General features: G+C 45.7%; 1 long non-coding RNA gene across 1 annotated transcript; it reads left to right on the plus strand.

Moving 5' to 3' along the window:
- Positions 1 to 7,196: 7,196 nt before the first annotated feature.
- On the plus strand, positions 7,197 to 13,650 carry LOC125232088. Its single transcript, XR_007177702.1, has 10 exons — positions 7,197 to 7,216; positions 8,785 to 8,854; positions 9,367 to 9,448; positions 9,675 to 9,744; positions 10,257 to 10,338; positions 10,565 to 10,634; positions 11,125 to 11,206; positions 11,433 to 11,502; positions 12,149 to 12,217; positions 12,491 to 13,650. It is a non-coding gene; the product is annotated as an uncharacterized LOC125232088 (long non-coding RNA).
- Positions 13,651 to 14,812: the final 1,162 nt, after the last annotated feature.

Raw genomic sequence — 14,812 nt, forward strand, 5'->3', positions numbered from 1 at the left:
CATAAAGCGAGTCACATCCAGACTCGATTTCCTCACGGGTCGAACGTGCTATGTAGACATGCCTCCACCGATGCAGTGCCTGCGTTCTGCTCGGCCGAGACAAGTCTACATTTAAATTTCGCCGCGCGACGTGCCTCGCTGTGACTAAATATCGAATTATAACATAGGTAAATAACTATTTTATTACCTACTTATGTTTTCATTTATTTACACTAACTTTCGTTGTAGTGAGAAGTCCAGCGCTGCCTCTACCCGTATCCCCGTTACAAGTGTTCCGGTGTACATTAAGAAGTCTCAGATTTAAAGGCTACAAATGCCTAGGATAACATGTGAGTTAATAAGTTATTAACTTTTTGTTGTAGGTCTTTATTAATGAAATGTTGACATTTTTTTAATTATTAATAATTTTGCTTGGGATTACTCGAAAATAAGTTAAAGTCGTATAATTTATTTACTTGATGTTAAAAACAAATTACAAAATTCGACATAAGACCATAAATAGAGATTTTGTAACATTCAAGTTTTATTTTTAGGGTTCCGTACCAAAAAGGTACAACAGGAACCCTTATGGTGCGACTCTGTCCGTCTGTCTGTCCGTCTGTCACATTGTTAAATATCTCGAGAACTACTTATGCTATCGATATGAAATTTGGAATTGTTATAAACATTGTGAACCTCTACAAGTTGAAAGTTTTTTTTTTTAATTAATTAATATAACGATAGAAAATGGCCAAAATGAAGGGGGGGCAAACTGAAAATTTCAAGTAACTAGGTCAAGTGGGGTATCGTTAGAAAGAGCTCAAATTGTACATATCAAAACTATTTTTTAAATTTTTTGGTTGTGGAAAAAAAATGTTTTTTGAAAGAAAATGTAAAAAAAAATACCGTTCCCCCCCTTATCTCCGAAGTTTACCAACATAAATATGAAATTTTCACCAAACATGGCTATTATAATGAATATTACAGAAAAAATGAAATCGTACACGTATCTTGAAAACTATTTTATTTATTTATAAAAGTGAGAAGTGAACATATTATTTACATTATGAGCCTCTTAAAGTTTGACACGAAAGTCGTGAAGGTTTAACACACGCCGTTTCGCTTTACAGAAACTTATACGTCGAACTTCTATCACATAATGAAGACTGACGATTCTATAACATTACATTTGCTCGTTCCTTCAATGAATCGTTTGTCTCAGGTCTAGAGAAACGGTGAACGGATGCCAGGAATCTGCTGACCGTATTCGCCGGCGACACGTCTCGGCCCGCGTAGCTGCTGCGAGGACACAAGCTCTAAACTACAATTAACCTTCTACCAAAGACTTATGTAACTCCGTATAGACCGATAAAGTCTAAGAAAAAAACGTACTCAAAACCATACAGAAAAAGGTACGGTGAGCTAGATGGCGATACACCTTTGGGGTACACTCGGCTAGATGGCGCTAATATTCATATTTGACTTTTAAACACATATCAAGCTAAGTATATGGGCAAAATTGTCAAAACGGAGGTTCAAAAGTTTTAAGCCTATGTCGAGAGATGGCTGTCTATGCACTGTGATAATCCAAATCCTCCCTCGTTTTTCATTTTTCATTACTTCTGCTCACCATGATTGATACATGACGTGATATTGTGCAGGTGGGAGGGAAGCAAAGGTAAAATTTCAGCCTGACTGGTAGTTACCCAACCAACTATTAGTTAGGCTGGCTGCAAATTTAAACATAGCTATTTTAACGGCCACCTACATAGCTTTGCTGAGTCGAATGGAGCCAAGCTTGTCCGAAAGGACCAGTGTCGCGACACTGCCCTAACATAGCGTGAAGTAATGCCTAGTCTATCGTATGTTCTTGAGTTAACTATCTTATATTCTGTAGAAGATATGAAATAAATACAGTAGTCGTAACATAGTAAGTACACCATCCATCGGCGTTAGTGAAGTAATAAATTAACCAGTGCTTGTTTGCAGGGTCAATACTGCTGCGTGGAATGCGGAGGATCGCAGTAACTCAAGCTGCCCGGCCGCCAGGTACCTAGGTATGTAATCTATTAGCGACGCAGGGACGTTAGAATAAGTTTCAAATTTGTAATCTTGTAACAATAACTTAGTTATGTAATTCTGAAAAATAAAGAGTCCAATAAGACTCTAATTAGAATAAAATAAAATAAATAATTAGGAATAAGAATTAAAACCACTGTATTAGAAATAAAGTTTTTTACGAATAAAGACGAGTATCCAAAGGGCTAGGGAGAGCATATGCGCGCGCAGCCCTGGGTGTGCGAGGGGCATACACGCGGGGGCGCGATCGGCCGCGCTCCGATCGCGCTCCGGCGTCAGTTATGTTCGGGGTTGGATAACGGCCGGTAGCGGTAGGGCTAGTAATCACCGGATAGCCCTTCGTCCCCAAAACGACGACGACAGACCGCCCCACAAGGATGGGGCGCGACCCCGACGTCCGGTACCGACGCTACGGGTTACTACACCGGCACGGGAACCACGGCGGACATAGAAGCAACGACGGAATCAAGAGCAGCCACGGAAGAAACAAGCTCAGTCCAAGAGGAGGCCGCGCCCGTGGACGCCGCCGTCGCTGCCGCGCCCGCCGATACCTCCGGTATCAGAGCCACGCCCGCCACCAGCACCGTACAGCACCGTAGCTACGATCGTCGAGAAACAGCTGATGCCCCCTCCGCTCAGCATGAAGAGGTGCGCTAAGCCCGCTCGGTCACACCGATCCAAGGCCTCCAGCAAGAGGCTCCTCGCGGAGCTAGAGACCAAGGAGAAGTTAGCCGAGCTGAAGCTCAAGCGCATCGAAGCCCAAGCTACGCTAGCGAAGATCAGACAAGAAAGAAGAGACCTCTCATCGTCGGTGATGACTCCGATAACGAAAAAGACCTCGGCCCCCAGAGATTAGCCGATTGGTTCGACCGCCCGATTCAAGACGCGGTCGAACACCACGCCGCGCGGCCCCCTGCGCACCGCGCGCGACACCACAAGCAGACAATGGACGTGACGTCACTCGCAGCAGCCCTGACTGACGCCCGACAAGCGAGCAAATCAAACAAGAAGTACCTGCAAGACCTGCCGTCGTTCAGCGGACAGTGCACCGAGTGGCTACAGTTCAAAGCCGCTTACAACGAGTCGGTGCCGAGTTTCTCAAGCAGTGAGAACGTCGCTCGCATACGGAAGAGCCTCAAGGGCGCCGCCCTAGAAGCCGTCAGTGCGCTCCTCATCAGCCAGCCGCGTCCAGACGACGTCATCAAGGCCCTGGAACGCCGCTACGGGAGACCCGACGCGCTACTCCTGAACGAGATGGAGATAATAAAGGCCCTGCCACGACTAGCCGAGAGCCCGCGCGACCTGTGCACGTTCGCCGGGCGCATCGCCAACGTCGTGACAACGATCGAGATATTGAAGAAACCTCAGTACCTCCACAGCCCGGAGCTACTGAGAAACATAGTGGAGAAGTTAACGCCCATATTAAAGCAAGTGGTACGACTACGCCGTAGGGGATGAAGATACGTCGGATCTAAAGAAGATCGCTGACTTTCTCAACTACGAGGCCGACAAGTGCACGCCCTACGCCCCGCCCGGGACCATAGCGGAGCCCAAGGAAGCGCGAGCCACGAAGAAGAAGCTTGAGCGTACCTACGTAGCCGTCGCCGAAGTGAAGAAAACAAAAGAAGAAAAGTTACCCTGTCCGATGTGCGACCAGTCAGCCCATCACCTGCCGACGTGCCCGCAATTCACTAAACTGGGCACGAACGAGCGGTGGGAGACAGCGAAGAAGCACATGTGCTACCGGTGCCTCGTCAGCAAGCATCGCCGCTTCGTCTGCCGAGCCAAGCCCTGCGGCCATCAAGGCTGCGCTATGCGACACCACAAGCTGCTTCACCACGAGAAGCCCCCGACAGACACCGTCGCCGCCGCAGCCCCGCAAGTCCGACGAAGTCGTGGCCACAGCCGTCAAGCAAGCCGCCAGCGCCGCGCCCCGGGCGAGCCGCGCCTACCTCAAGATGGCGCCAGTACCGCTACGGGGGCCGCACGCAGAGGTAGCCACGTTCGCGCTCCTAGACGAAGGCAGGACGGTGACCATCATCGACTCCGCAATCGCCGCCGCCCTCGACCTCAACGGGCCCACCGAACCTATGTGGGTCCAAGGCGTAGGCGGGAACGAGATGGCGTACGAGAAGAGCAAGAAGGTGGAGGTCCGCATATGCAACAAACACGGCGGGGACGAGTAGCTAGTGACAAGCGCACACACGGCCGGGCGCCTCGACTTCACCACTCAGACGATCAGCGAACGGGAGATAGACGACTGCGAGCATCTGCGTAAGACTAAGCACCTGTTGACATATGAAGACGCTACGCTGGTAATACTGCTCGGACAAGATAATTGGGAGATCATCGTGTCGCGCAAGCTAAGAAAAGGACGGCGCGACCAGCCGGTAGCATCTAAAACGCTATTAGGCTGGGTACTACACGGTTGTCGCCACTCACGAGCGACACCCGTGGCCTACTGCTGCGCACATCTTACGCGCATACAGCCCGGCGGGAACATCGAGAACGAGATGCAGAACTCTCGCACTCGAATCATTCTCGATCGAGCCGAGGAAGCCCCGCAGTGATCCAGAACAGCAAGCCTTAAGAATACTAGAAGAGAAATGTCGACGCCTCCTCGACGGACGCTTCTAGACCGGCCCTGAAGAAGCAGTACACCATCCAGCGGGAGAGCCTGGTACCTGCCCCACTTCGCGGTCTGCAACCCGGAGAAGCCGAAGATAAGGCTAGTCCATGACGCCGCGGCCACCTCACACGGCCGCAGCCTTAACGAGATGCTTCTCGCGGGCCCCGATCTGCTGCAGTCGCTGCCCGGCGTCATCATGCGTTTCCGTCAACACGGAGTGGCTAGGGTTGCAAAAAAACGGTTTTTTTTCTGGCTTGAAAAAAAACATGAAAAAAAACCGTGAAAAAAACAGTTTTTTTTCTGGAGTATGTTTTTTTTCTAAAGTACGAAATCTGAAAATTTGCAAAGTAGTTAATACTTTTATAAGGTTTTTTAGACTTAATGTTAACTATTAAACGAATTTAATCAAATAACTTTAATTTCTGGTCTTATAAAAGTAAGTTTTACGAAATTTGTAGTTGGTAGTTATCACTATTTACTGTTGGCAACACCACGGCCTCTCCACGCTACACGCAGCATAGGGGATTCCCCAATAAACCTTTTTATACTGAATGTTCATTGAGTTAAAATGTACGTTTTTGTTATTGAAACATGTTACAACTCACGAAAAACCGTTATTGTCATATTATTTGTTCATCTGAAAAAAAACCATATTTAGAAAAAAAACCATGGTGCTCGGTTTTTTTTCATGTTTTTTTTCACAATTCTGAAAAAAAACATTTGGTTTTTTTTCTATTTACAACCCTAGGAGTGGCAGTATCGGCAGATGTAAAGGAAATGTTCATGCAGATAAAGATAAGAGAAGAGGACCGCGACGCACTGCGATTCCTGTGGCGAGGCGATCGACGCGAAGGTGACCCGGCAGAATATCATCTGACATCGGTCATCATCCGAGAAATTGGCTGCAGCATCTGCGCGACCTCGGTGACCTATCGATACCTAGATGCTACGAGACTGCACCCGTGTGTCCAAGTACGAGCTGCACACCTTCCTCGACGCGAGTGAAGAAGCCTACGCCGCCGCTGTATACTGGCGTATGACCGAACACGACTTCGAGATCGACAAGAAAACATACTGGAGTGACACGCGCGCAGCCCTGGCATGGATACGCTCTGAGCCACGCACATACAAGTCATTAGTCGCACACCGCCTAGCAGAAATCGAAGATTACACGAAGAAAGACGAATGGCGATGGGTACGGCTAGTCCATGACGCCGCGGCCACCTCACACGGCCGCGCCTTAACGAGATGCTTCTCGCGGGCCCCGATCTGCTGCAGTCGCTGCCCGGCGTCATCATGCGTTTCCGTCAACACGGCGTGACAGTATCGGCAGATGTAAAGGAAATGTTCATGCAGATAAAGATAAGAGAATAGGACCGCGACGCACTGCGATTCCTGTGGCGAGGCGATCGACGCGAAGGCGACCCGGCAGAAGAGAGTGTCAAGCGAAGTAAACCACGTACATAAGAAGACTTGCTTCCAGCTACGCGGCTGGGCGACGAACGACCCCGTAGTCATCGGCAAGGAAGACCGAGAGGGCGTCACCGTCTTTATCGGCGGGAGCGAGATAGAAAAAACGCTCGGCCAGCTATGGGACACGCGAGAGGACAACATTCGTTTCAAACTCAATACGAGACGAGAGCCGCCAGAAGTGATCAAAGGTCAACGCCCCCCGACGAAGAGAGAAGCCTTCAGCATTATCATGTCAATATTCAACCCGCTGGGCCTGATCTCGCCAGTAACGACGCCCACGAAGAGGGTCATGCAAGTGACGTGGCGCTGAATGCTGGGGAAATTGGCTGCAGCATCTGCGCGACCTCGGTGACCTATCGATACCTAGATGCTACGAGACCGAACCCGTGTGTCCAAGTACGAGCTGCACACCTGCCTCGATGCGAGTGAAGAAGCCTACGCCGCCGCTGTATACTGGCGTGTGACCCGAGCCGACGGTACAACAAAATTCGCTCTGGCCGGCGCCTAAAGCCGAGTCACGCCCACACGCCTGGTCTCGATGCCTAGACTGGAACTTGAAGCGGCCGTCCTAGGCGTGCGATTCGCCGCGGACGTCGGGAGCGAACACGACTTCGAGATCGACAAGAAAACATACTGGAGTGACGCGCGCGCAGCCCTGGCATGGATACGCTCTGAGCCACGCACATGCAAGTCATTAGTCGCACACCGCCTAGCAGAAATCGAAGATTACACGAAGAAAGACGAATGGCGATGGGTACGGCTAGTCCATGACGCCGCGGCCACCTCACACGGCCGCAGCCTTAACGAGATGCTTCTCGCGGGCCCCGATCTGCTGCAGTCGCTGCCCGGCGTCATCATGCGTTTCCGTCAACACGGCGTGGCAGTATCGGCAGATGTAAAGGAAATGTTCATGCAGATAAAGATAAGAGACTAACTTTCGCATTTCACACAGGTGCAGGCGCTAATTAATCACTGTTTGTTTGCAGGGTCAATACTGAGGCGTGGAATGAGGAAGAATCGCAGTAACTCAAGCTGAGCGGTCGCTAGGGTCGCTAGGTATGTAATCTATTAAAAATGCATTTGGTAACCTACCGCCCCCTGTCTGTCTCCATTTTCATTGAGACATCCAAAAGTATTATTTAGTCACAGTTGTCATTCATAACACCTGCCAGGTGGTTCCGACATAAAGTAAGAAAGGCTTTCACAAACGAAACAACCGAGAGCATCGACCAAAACCGACAAATCAAAGAAATTCAAAATACTAGATTCTTATACGCACATACCGTAATTACCTACAAATACGGTACGGCTAGTCCATGACGCCGCGGCCACCTCACACGGCCGCAGCCTTAACGAGATGCTTCTCGCGGGCCCCGATCTGCTGCAGTCGCTGCCCGGCGTCATCATGCGTTTCCGTCAACACGGCGTGGCAGTATCGGCAGATGTAAAGGAAATGTTCATGCAGATAAAGATAAGAGACTAACTTTCGCATTTCACACAGGTGCAGGCGCTAATTAATCACTGTTTGTTTGCAGGGTCAATACTGAGGCGTGGAATGAGGAAGAATCGCAGTAACTCAAGCTGAGCGGTCGCTAGGTATGTAATCTATTAAAAATGCATTTAGTAACCCACCGCCCCCTGTCTGTCTCCATTTTCATTGAGACATCCAAAAGTATTATTTAGTCACAGTTGTCATTCATAACACCTGCCAGGTGGTTCCGACATAAAGTAAGAAAGGCTTTCACAAACGAAACAACCGAGAGCATCGACCAAAACCGACAAATCAAAGAAATTCAAAATACTAGATTCTTATACGCACATACCGTAATTACCTACAAATACGGTACGGCTAGTCCATGACGCCGCGGCCACCTCACACGGCCGCAGCCTTAACGAGATGCTTCTCGCGGGCCCCGATCTGCTGCAGTCGCTGCCCGGCGTCATCATGCGTTTCCGTCAACACGGCGTGGCAGTATCGGCAGATGTAAAGGAAATGTTCATGCAGATAAAGATAAGAGACTAACTTTCGCATTTCACACAGGTGCAGGCGCTAATTAATCACTGTTTGTTTGCAGGGTCAATACTAAGGCGTGGAATGAGGAAGAATCGCAGTAACTCAAGCTGAGCGGTCGCTAGGGTCGCTAGGTATGTAATCTATTAAAAATGCATTTGGTAACCTACCGCCCCCTGTCTGTCTCCATTTTCATTGAGACATCCAAAAGTATTATTTAGTCACAGTTGTCATTCATAACACCTGCCAGGTGGTTCCGACATAAAGTAAGAAAGGCTTTCACAAACGAAACAACCGAGAGCATCGACCAAAACCGACAAATCAAAGAAATTCAAAATACTAGATTCTTATACGCACATACCGTAATTACCTACAAATACGGTACGGCTAGTCCATGACGCCGCGGCCACCTCACACGGCCGCAGCCTTAACGAGATGCTTCTCGCGGGCCCCGATCTGCTGCAGTCGCTGCCCGGCGTCATCATGCGTTTCCGTCAACACGGCGTGGCAGTATCGGCAGATGTAAAGGAAATGTTCATGCAGATAAAGATAAGAGACTAACTTTCGCATTTCACACAGGTGCAGGCGCTAATTAATCACTGTTTGTTTGCAGGGTCAATACTGAGGCGTGGAATGAGGAAGAATCGCAGTAACTCAAGCTGAGCGGTCGCTAGGGTCGCTAGGTATGTAATCTATTAAAAATGCATTTGGTAACCCAGCGCCCCCTGTCTGTCTTAATTTTCATTGATTTATTATTTAGTCACAGTTGTCATTCATAACACCTGCCAGGTGGTTCCGACATAAAGTAAGAAAGGCTTTATTGCTAAATCATAATTTATCTACTTCAGTTGATATAACAGAAGTCTGATTTGGTGATAAACTTATTTACTTGGGGAACAATCAGACAAAAAAAGTGCCTACTCAGCCGGAACAACATGTGTCAGTGCTATTTACGGATCAGTAGGCCTAGCACATGATGACCGCGAGAGTATGTCGCCGCGAGATAGATGACACGTCTTCTTCTAACTGTATTAATGACATAAGGACAGGTAGTCTATCTCGCGGCGACATACTCTCGCGGCCATCATGTGCTAGGCCTACAGGTAGCTAATGAAGTGAAATGTTAGAAAGGTACTTTACTTTTAGTCGTAGGATAAAACTAAAAATCTGATATCTACTTTCGCATTTCACACAGGCGCAGGCGCTAAACCGAGCTGAGTACGACGCGTGGGTGGCGCCTACCGGCTGCAACTCAACTAAACAGAACCCGTCGCATGGTATCGTAAATACACCCTTGTCATTACTAGATTTTACTATGATGCGTCAAACCGTCTGTCACCGTTGACGCGAATCATTATGTTTCTAATCTGCACCAGCAGTGTAGTCTGTAGGAGATATGAAATAAACACAGTACTCGTAACATAGTAAGTAGGTAGGTAGGTAGGTAGAAACGCCGTCCATGGGCGTTAGTTGAGTAATAAATTAATCACTGTTTGTTTGCAGGGTCAATACTGAGGCGTGGAATGAGGAAGAATCGCAGTAACTCAAGCTGAGCGGTCGGTAGGGTCGCTAGGTATGTAATCTATTAAAAATGCATTTGGTAACCCAGCGCCCCCTGTCTGTCTTAATTTTCATTGATTTATTATTTAGTCACAGTTGTCATTCATAACACCTGCCAGGTGGTTCCGACATAAAGTAAGAAAGGCTTTATTGCTAAATCATAATTTATCTACTTCAGTTGATATAACAGAAGTCTGATTTGGTGATAAACTTATTTACTTGGGGAACAATCAGACAAAAAAAGTGCCTACTCAGCCGGAACAACATGTGTCAGTGCTATTTACGGATCAGTAGGCCTAGCACATGATGACCGCGAGAGTATGTCGCCGCGAGATAGATGACACGTCTTCTTCTAACTGTATTAATGACATAAGGACAGGTAGTCTATCTCGCGGCGACATACTCTCGCGGCCATCATGTGCTAGGCCTACAGGTAGCTAATGAAGTGAAATGTTAGAAAGGTACTTTACTTTTAGTCGTAGGATAAAACTAAAAATCTGATATCTACTTTCGCATTTCACACAGGCGCAGGCGCTAAACCGAGCTGAGTACGACGCGTGGGTGGCGCCTACCGGCTGCAACTCAACTAAACAGAACCCGTCGCATGGTATCGTAAATACACCCTTGTCATTACTAGATTTTACTATGATGCGTCAAACCGTCTGTCACCGTTGACGCGAATCATTATGTTTCTAATCTGCACCAGCAGTGTAGTCTGTAGGAGATATGAAATAAACACAGTACTCGTAACATAGTAAGTAGGTAGGTAGGTAGGTAGAAACGCCGTCCATGGGCGTTAGTTGAGTAATAAATTAATCACTGTTTGTTTGCAGGGTCAATACTGAGGCGTGGAATGAGGAAGAATCGCAGTAACTCAAGCTGAGCGGTCGGTAGGGTCGCTAGGTATGTAATCTATTAAAAATGCATTTGGTAACCCAGCGCCCCCTGTCTGTCTTAATTTTCATTGATTTATTATTTAGTCACAGTTGTCATTCATAACACCTGCCAGGTGGTTCCGACATAAAGTAAGAAAGGCTTTATTGCTAAATCATAATTTATCTACTTCAGTTGATATAACAGAAGTACTTGGGGAACAATCAGACAAAAAAAAGTGCCTACTCAGCCGGAACAACATGTGTCAGTGCTATTTACGGATCAGTAGGCCTAGCACATGATGACCGCGAGAGTATGTCGCCGCGAGATAGATGACACGTCTTCTTCTAACTGTATTAATGACATAAGGACAGGTAGTCTATCTCGCGGCGACATACTCTCGCGGCCATCATGTGCTAGGCCTACAGGTAGCTAATGAAGTGAAATGTTAGAAAGGTACTTTACTTTTAGTCGTAGGATAAAACTAAAAATCTGATATCTACTTTCGCATTTCACACAGGCGCAGGCGCTAAACCGAGCTGAGTACGACGCGTGGGTAGCGCCTACCGGCTGCAACTCAACTAAACAGAACCCGTCGCATGGTATCGTAAATACACCCTTGTCATTACTAGATTTTACTAGGATGCGTCAAACCGTCTGTCACCGTTGACGCGAATCATTATGTTTCTAATCTGCACCAGCAGTGTAGTCTGTAGGAGATATGAAATAAACACAGTACTCGTAACATAGTAAGTAGGTAGGTAGGTAGGTAGAAACGCCGTCCATGGGCGTTAGTTGAGTAATAAATTAATCACTGTTTGTTTGCAGGGTCAATACTGAGGCGTGGAATGAGGAAGAATCGCAGTAACTCAAGCTGAGCGGTCGCTAGGGTCGCTAGGTATGTAATCTATTAAAAATGCATTTGGTAACCCAGCGCCCCCTGTCTGTCTTAATTTTCATTGATTTATTATTTAGTCACAGTTGTCATTCATAACACCTGCCAGGTGGTTCCGACATAAAGTAAGAAAGGCTTTATTGCTAAATCATAATTTATCTACTTCAGTTGATATAACAGAAGTCTGATTTGGTGATAAACTTATTTACTTGGGGAACAATCAGACAAAAAAAAGTGCCTACTCAGCCGGAACAACATGTGTCAGTGCTATTTACGGATGGTAGCTAATGAAGTGAAATGTTAGAAAGGTACTTTACTTTTAGTCGTAGGATAAAACTAAAAATCTGATATCTACTTTAGCTGAGTACGACGCGTGGGTGGCGCCTACCGGCTGCAACTCAACTAAACAGAACCCGTCGCATGGTATCGTAAATACACCCTTGTCATTACTAGATTTTACTATGATGCGTCAAACCGTCTGTCACCGTTGACGCGAATCATTATGTTTCTAATCTGCACCAGCAGTGTAGTCTGTAGGAGATATGAAATAAACACAGTACTCGTAACATAGTAAGTAGGTAGGTAGGTAGGTAGAAACGCCGTCCATGGGCGTTAGTTAAGTAATAAATTAATCACTGTTTGTTTGCAGGGTCAATACTGAGGCGTGGAATGAGGAAGAATCGCAGTAACTCAGCCGAGCGGTCGCTAGGGTCGCTAGGTATGTAATTTATCTACTTCAGTTGATATAACAGAAGTCTGATTTGGCAATCACCCAAATCGGCACCCGTACTACATAGTCTGTAGGAGATATGAAATAAACACAGTAGTCGTTAAAAATGCATTTGGTAACCCAGCGCCCTCTGTCTGTCTTCATCTTCATTAACGGCGTAGAAATATGTTCCATACCCGAACGTATTATTAATAAGTAATAGTGGAATGCAATTTTAATAACGATAATGTAAATTGTTGATACAATATTTACTTTTTCCAGATGCAGTAGAACGAAGAAGAAGCTGGCAACTTGAATGCAAGTGTGCATTAGATGGCGCCACCATAGCTTTGCCCGGACAAGAGTTTTGCTCTATGAGATTTGACTTCTAATATTAAAATACTTGGACCGATTCAGGGAGAAGAACGCGCTTTATCAGCACACTCACGCTCCTTTGAAAGCAAAAGCATAATATTATTGTTAATGTATTTTTTTTTCTAGTATGTAACTTGTAACGTAATGTAACGTGTGTTGTCATGTAACTACTGAATTTTTGATTGACAAATAAGTTATCAGTTAGTTAGTTGTATTAGGTAATTAATTTAATTGAAATTGTGCACACATGCTCCCGCAATTTGGCAATATCAACAACGTTTATTAAAGTTTTTCGAATGCATATCGCAAATGTCAGAATATTCTGTTCATAAAAGTTATGGATTGTCATGCCTTTTTCCAATGACCCTTATTTAGGGTAAAGTAACACCAAACAAAGTATTTGTGAGACAGTTTAACCTTTTGGCCGCCAGAGACTTAAACGGAAAATCGTGACCACGACGCCACTTTTATGTTAGCATAATTTCTTTACCCATCCTTAATTTACCCCCGTGGCGTCAGTGGCACGGTTTTCCGTTGACGTCATTTGCTGTATTTGGCGTTCAAAAGGTTAAAAACATAAAATTTACCATAAATTAAGACCCATAAAATTGTAAACATCTGCGGCGATTTATGATGATTGTGTTAACTAAACGTAACATAAGCATTTGTAAATGTAATCAATTTTAGCATATTACTTACCAAAACTCACCTGTGCTATTCCATTTCCCTGTTATCCCCAATCGTGCTGGTAGCAGCGAAGTGCAATGCTTTCTACCTTTCCCCAAAATCTCAGTCCTGCGAGTGCGAGGTGCAAAATGTAAGTATTTATCAAAAAGGGACGGCTGTTTCGCAGGCTAGATAATGTTTCCTCCTCTCTTGTACTAGGCCGACTAGTACTCCGATGCGCCTATCTCCTCCTTCCTTATATCCGTAGCTAGTTATCAGAAAAATAAAAAATAAATCATCCGTTTGTTTTTCTTATGCAACAGGCGTTTAAAGGAGGTCAAAAAAGACAAGTGGCGTGGGTAACAATTTGAGGCGAAGTATTTTTTGACTCAGTTAAACACCGTTGCATACAATACTTTTTCTACGACCATGCACTTACTTTTTAATAGTTTTCTAAAATAACTTTCGTGAAATTCGCACTGTTTCCTGTATTTGGGCGCCCCGCGGCCCGCTTTATCCCTTAAAGGCTACCTAACAATGCTTTAAGAGCTATATCGTATGCGTGGGTGCACGGGCCGCCGGGCGGGGGCGGGCATCTTTTATGTAGAGTTTTAACGATCTATGCACGACACTGTAAATAACGAATAACAACAAGGCAGTAGAAAAAATAATAAAGAAAACCAGTTTCAGAGGAGTATTCATTTATTATTTCACCCATTCCTCGTACATACTGTTCGTACCTACTACATTTCATGCAGTTCAACTGGGTACCTACATCACTTCGTCAGTCCAGTTCAGACGGGACAATCCGATTGCCAATTAGGTTCTGAATCTCGCATAACGCGCGTAATAGTTCTAACGCTGTAAGTGAGAACGCTCGCTCTTACTTACGTGAAAAAATTCACGGAGCGGCCGTGTGTTAACTAACTAACGCACGACCGCACCGCACCGGTAAGTGACAACGAGCAAAAAATAACTCTTTCTCGCTCCCACTTACAGGATAGTAATGGGATGACCTATGAATAATTATTTTACAAATAATTGATTGTAATTATTGATTTATTAAAAACAACTTGTATTTTCATATTCCATGGGCATTGTATTTCCGTATACTGCGTATCCGAACGTGCGAGCCAGTTGTCTATGGTTTGTAAAATTGTTTCTTATTTGCGTCGAAGTGTTTACGTTACACAAACTTTTTAAGAAAAAACTGTTCCAAAGTGTGTTTTATTTTGTGAAAAGTGCTGTGTATTGATGTTTTCGCAAAGTTGTGAGTGTTTAATTGGTCGATAGTGCGTGTTAAAGGTGATGAGTGAATAAAGTGCGGACGAAGCAAACACACGTAAGTAGTTTTTATTATCTTATTTGCGACAGTTTTCCTACGCAAATCAATGTGCTACGTTTAAATCTCACAAACAACTTAATCCGCATGTCTTCCTTCCAAATAATTCAAGGTTTCGAGCTGCTAGAACATTAAATTATGAGGTTATCTTTTCATGTCAAAACACTCGCAGCCAACTTCACTCTAAACCTGTTCATGAATGAACTTTTACGCTCGGTCAT

The sequence above is a fragment of the Leguminivora glycinivorella genome, chromosome 12 (genome assembly GCF_023078275.1).
Source record: "Leguminivora glycinivorella isolate SPB_JAAS2020 chromosome 12, LegGlyc_1.1, whole genome shotgun sequence".
NCBI classification, from domain to species: Eukaryota; Metazoa; Arthropoda; class Insecta; order Lepidoptera; family Tortricidae; genus Leguminivora; species Leguminivora glycinivorella.